This window comes from Mesoplodon densirostris, chromosome 15 (assembly GCF_025265405.1).
Source record: "Mesoplodon densirostris isolate mMesDen1 chromosome 15, mMesDen1 primary haplotype, whole genome shotgun sequence".
In the NCBI taxonomy this organism is placed as follows: Eukaryota; Metazoa; Chordata; class Mammalia; order Artiodactyla; family Ziphiidae; genus Mesoplodon; species Mesoplodon densirostris.
In genome coordinates, this window is record NC_082675.1 from 24,775,360 (window position 1) to 24,781,359 (window position 6,000).

Below are 6,000 nucleotides of genomic sequence, written 5' to 3' on the forward strand. Positions count from 1 at the left end.
CTTCCCTATTGTGTGATCTCAAAGGCTTCCTTCCAGTTCTGCACACTCTGATGTTTTAAAACTTGTCAATATCAAAGAAAAAAGACAAAAAAATCTTGTCAATATAAATTTATGAAATGAGATGGGGTCATCTCAGTGCTACTGCAAGGGAAACAAGACCAGAGAAATTAATGGCTTTCCCAATGCAAAGTTAGTGACAGAACCTAGACTAGCACTCAGATCCCCTAAATCCTTGTTTATGGTTCTTTTCACCGGGCCACAGTCTTGGGGTTGAGAAGAAAAAATGGATATGACACACATCCTATTATGGGGACACTTTCAGTGCTTTTAATATTTTCACTTAGAGTTGAATGAATTATACTTGGAAAGGAACGTTTAAATACATTGATGCTAACTAATGCTCAGATTTTCAATTACTCCTCAAACCCTGCTCAAAGGTCCATTTGTTTGAGTTGGAGGAAAGGGTAGGATTCTTGATAATGGAGCTATTGTTGGGTAAATACTTGGCCATCTTAAGTCACTTGGGATTGGGAAGCTCAGGATGCCTCTTGGTTCTGTAAAATAGGCTACGTTCAGCTGTCAGGACTTGCCATTCAGAGGCCGAGGGGGGGTCCTCAGTTCTCAGGAGACTTCCAAACTATGGGGCAGGCACAGGCACTGAGTCACAGCTGAGTGGGACTGAACAGATCGTCTTCTGTTACAAAGAACAGCCGTTGGGCTGATGGAAACAACCATTTCAAACACCTTGTGTGTTCTGGGCACCTTAAGTGCATGGTCTCTGAGTCTTTACAGCAACCCTGGACGGTAGGAATGATACAAGGGCTTCGCGGCTTTCAGGATCTTAGTTCCCCGATCAGGGATCAAACCCATGCCCCCTGCAATGGAAGCACAGAGTCTTAACTACTGGACTGCTAGGGAAGTCCCAGAATGATACTATTTTTAACAGATGAGGAGATGAGGTATCAGGTGGTATACGTAGCTGGTAAGAGGTAACACTGAGATAAAACCGGGTCAGTCCTACCTCAAGGCTTTTCCCACCACACCATGGGTTTTTTGATCCCCACCTGAAGTAAAGGAGTTCTAGAAAAGTCAACGATAGCTAACCCCTCTGCCCCTCTGGTCTCTGTCTTTTCTTCTCCAGCCTCTGTGACATCCTACCCAAATCAAATCCTTCCTTCAGGGCCTAATGAAATGGTGTCTCTTATGAAACCTCTGATCTGGTTGAGGCCCCCCTGCCGGGTGGTTGTGAGTCAGACTTGACTGATTATTCCTAGTCACCGGGCACCTCTCCCCTCCACCTCCCCTGGACCATGGGCCCCTGTGTTGCCAAGCAAAGCAAGGGCTCCAGAAGGTGGGGAGCTAAAGACGAAGGAATCCACTGTCAAGTTCATCTTCCCAAAGAACAGCTCCCATGCTGGTCTGAAGGGCAGAGGCTGTTACCAGGAGGGAGAGGGAAAGGACATTTGCCGACTGCCTTCTGCTGGTGACTCAGCGGTCACCTGCAAAGTGGGGCTTTACATGCATTTCAATTCAGAGCTAACATTCTTGTGAACTGAGCTGTAGCTCCAGTCAGGAGGCTCCGAGAGGAAAAGTGACTTTCATGTGGTCATGCAGCTGGGAAGGGGCAGAGCATCTGTGTGGGGCTCCAAGGCCCTTGCTCTTGTCATGAATGTGTCACCTTCAGGCAGAGGCTGGAAGCCTGACAGTCCAGGTCTCCATTGATGGGACCTCTTCCTCCCTCCAGCCCACTTCTCTGTTACCTTCTCCTTTACATTTGCCTCTTCAGCCGGATCAACCTTTTTTTTTTTTTGCTGCCCCACCCCCACCCCCAGGCATATCCAGGGACATGGACCTTGATGCTTGTCTTCCTCCGATCCTCGGGGCTCCTTCTTCCAGAAGGGAGGTACGTGTAGGGACTACAGCTACAGGGTGACTGAAGAGGTGGACCACAGCATGCCCAGCTGGACCCACCTGTTCATCCTGCTCTCACTTTGGCTCAGGTCTTTACTCTGCCTTCTGGAATGGCTTTCTGATCTTGGCCTCTTCAAACCCTACTTAGGAAATCCCACCTTCCTGCCAGCTACTGTGAGCCCCTCTCTGGGCTCCTGTACTGTGGGTCTGCACCACATGATGGCATTCATCACCTGTCTTGTTAACAAACATGTTGAGCTCCTACTATGTGGTAGGCATTGGGCAGGGTGCTGGGGGTGGATACCTTGGTGAATTACCTGTCCTTGTGGGGCTAACACTAGTGGGGGATACAATAAAAATATAAAATAATACAGTAACTATGAAAATGCCACTCAGGTTCTTCTCAGCGTCTAGCACACAGCTCACAGTAAGAATTTGTTGACTTCATGAGTAAATGACTGATCTGAGGCCGGAATTTTGACAAAAGAAGTGACCAAAAGGAATCCTTCATTTCTGCGCCCATATCTACCAATGAGCCATGTAGGAAACCGAGGACCGTGAGCCCTTGAGCTTGGTTCTAACATCACCTATAAACTGGCGGTGTGACCTTGAGCGTGTCCTCACCTCTCAGCGGCCTCTAAAAACGAGGCAGGTGCTTGGGGTGGTCTCTGGGCACTTTTGCATTTTGGAGATTCTGTGATTCTCTGTTATTTTCAACTGCTCTGGGATGTGGGATGGTCCCCATCCTCTTCCTGGCCTTTTTCCTGCTCTCCCCCCTCCCTTTTCCTTCCTCCTTTCACATCTGTCCCTTTTGCATCCGCCCTCCACCCCCCCTTCACTTTCCTGGCCACCCCCTAGTTCCAAGAGGGTTTCCATGGCAATCATCTCCTGGAAGTGACATCACTCATCTCCTGGGCAACTGTTTCCAGGGCAGTGACATCATTCGGTCACCATGGCAACCCTCCGGGGGACAGTTCTGCAGTAAAATGGGCAAATAGAATTCTTATTTATTTCTGGGGGCTTGGGGACAATGTAGGGAGATTAGTAACAGAAGAAAAAGATATCAAGAACAAGAAGTAAAAGCTTTGGGCTTGTAGGGAAAAAATGGGAAGCCAGGGCGGGGGCTGGGGAGGAGCAGAAGCTCTGGGGTGAAGCCCTTCTCCTTTCTAATAACTAGGCAGACCATTTACTATGTCACCAGATTGGGACACTTGAGAGTGAATAAGGGCACCATTTTTATTATACCGGATGACAGATGAAAACTGGGCCTCCCCCAGCAAACCAGGGCATGTGTCCCCTGCCCAGGTCAGGCAGGTGCCTGGCCTCACTCCCTCACCTATGGCTCATCCTATAAGCATGGATTCTGCTCTTCTGTGTGCGGGCACCGGGGATACCACAGTGAGCAAACCGGCCTAAGCGAGCTCACAGTCTTGTGTGTGTGTGTGGTGGGGCCTAGGTAAACGCGCAGTCACCCGTTGAGTGTTGCTGTGCAGCCCGAGTGTAGCGCTCAGAAGGGAAGGCAGAGAGCACCAGGGACGTGTTCAACACAAGTGCCCAAAGCAGCCAGCGCGGGAGGGGAGTTAGTACGGGGGTTGGAATGGCATGGGGAGAAGTCTGTTTGGCAGAGGGAACAGCATCTGCAGAGGGAGTGTGCAGAGCAGCAGGAACCGAAAGGAGGCTGGTGGCCGATTGCAGGGCAGGAGGGAGCGGGCAGGTGTAAAACGAGGGTGGAGAGGTGGTAGGGACCAGGCCTCACAGGGCGTCGGAGGCCAGAGCCCTGGGCAGCGCCATGGACGTGTTTTGAGCAGGAGGAGACACAATCCTGTTTGCATCTTCAAAATCTGTGTGGGGCAGAGTGGGGAGCAGTTTGCCCAGGAGGGAAATTGGGGGGTGGGAAGCTGAGTGGCGACAGTGAGATGGAGGGATGAGGTGCATATATTTGGGAGGTTGAGCTGACAGGATTTGCTGGGGGACTGGATAGGGAGTAAGGGTCAGGTAGGGGTGACACCTGGATGGCACGAGGGCCTTGGGGTGGAGAGTGACTCTGCTAAGGTGGGCAAGAGAAGAGTCCAGGGTGTGACATTTAAGGAGGCATGAGGGGCAGGGGTAGGGGCGGCCTCTAAAAGGAGTGCCTCCTTAATGCTGCGACCTCGGAGGAGCAGGCTTTGGTTTGGTTTTAGGGGACCAAGTCTCTGGAGCAGTAATAATGACCACCTCTTGTGTTTATGACAAGGGACTTCACTTCCACCAGCCCTCTAATAAAAGTGGGGAGAACAGCCTGGAGGCCTGAGGCCTGAGTGCCGACGAGTGCCAGCTGCTTCACAGTCCCCACAGGAGCCCAGGGCGGGAGCTCCTCACTGGCCCATCTCACAGATGGGGAAACCGAGGCTCAGACAGGTTCCAGAACTTGCTGAAGGACTCACCGTTCGCAGGTGGCTACACCAGGCCTCAGACTCAGGCCTGCTGACCCCGGAGTCCACCCCCTGGCCCCCAGACCATGTTCCACAGCCTCCCCAGTTTCCTGGTGGAAGAAGGAAGGAAGGGAAGCCAAGCACCTTCAGGCCTGCCACCTTCTTCTTCTTTGCTTCTACCATCTGTGCTGAGGCGCAAACAGAGGATCTGAGAAGGGACGAGACCCCTCAGCTCTGCAAAGCTTCATGATCGGAGCCCCTTTCTCTCTACCACAGGTGTTCTTAGGGGATCTTCAGGGCCCTTCCTGGGGGCTGGTCTCCCCAGGAGGAGCCACCTCTGTGCCTCAGCTTCCCCATCTGTAAAATGGGGATAATGACGGTAGGAGTTCCCACCCCATCGGTTTGTGCTGAGGCTGAATGAGGTGAGCAAAGCACTCAGCATGGTGCTCCAGTGTAGACTGGATGGATGGATGTCAGCAGCTGTTGGGATTAGGGCAGGAGGGTGGGGATGTGGGTGTGCGTGTGACACACGGGCCCGTGGTACAGAGGTGGGAGAGACAGGGTCGGGGACACGAGGACTGGCTGGTGACCGAGGGAGAAGCCTCCTCACCAGCTGGCTCCCGGGAAGACAGCGCGGTTTATACCTTTCCTTCCAATCCTACACCGGCTGCAGGGGGAGGAGGATGAGCCTGGCCTCCCTTGGGAAAAGAGGATCTTAGAAAAAGCCTGGAAACAAGCAGGTCGCACCCTTGAGGCCAAAGCCTGGGGGCAGGGGTGGTGCAAGGGAGTAAGAGGCCTGCACCTGGGCCCTCCGCTCCATCCACCTCCTGGCCCACCCTCCAGCCCTGCCTTTAAACAGCCATGGTTTTGCTTTAGCCTCCAACTACAGGCCCCTAAAGGCACAGGCTACCTTGACCTTAAAAAGGAGTGAATAAATATGAGGATTGGGCCCTGTGATTCCAGCACACACACACACACACACACACACACACACACACACATACATACCCTTGCTTCCTCTGTGTATTAGTCAGGGTTCAACCAGAGAAATGGTACCAATAGGAGATGCAAATTAAGAGATTTATTGCAAAGAGTTGACTTATGTGAGTATGGGGCTGGTGAGGCAAGTTTGAAATTGTGAGGCTCAGGCTGGAACTCTTTCTCTTTTTTCCCAATCCCACAATCCATTATTTATTTATTTATTTAAACATCTTTATTGGAATATAATTGCTTTACAATGGTGTGTTAGTTTCTGCTTTATAACAAAGTGAATCAGCTATACATATACATATATCCCCATACCTCCTCCCTCTTTCGTCTCCCTCCCACCCTCCCTATCCCACCCCTCTAGGTGGTCGTAACACCAGGCTGGAACTCTTGCCAAGGGCAGAAGCTGCCGTCCACAGGCAGCATTTCTTCTTCCTCAGGGAAGCTTCAGCTCTAAATATTTATTTATTTATTTGGTTGCACCGGATATTTGTTGCAGCACGTGGGATCTAGTTCCTTGACCAGGAATCGAACCCGCACCCCCTGCACTGGGAGTGCGGAGTCTTAACCGCTGGACCACCAGGGAAGTCCCCTCAGAACTGTTCTTAAGGCCTTCCAGACAGGATTGTATCAAGCCCATCCAGATTATCCAGGATAATCTCCCTTAAAGTCAATTGATTAAATTACATCT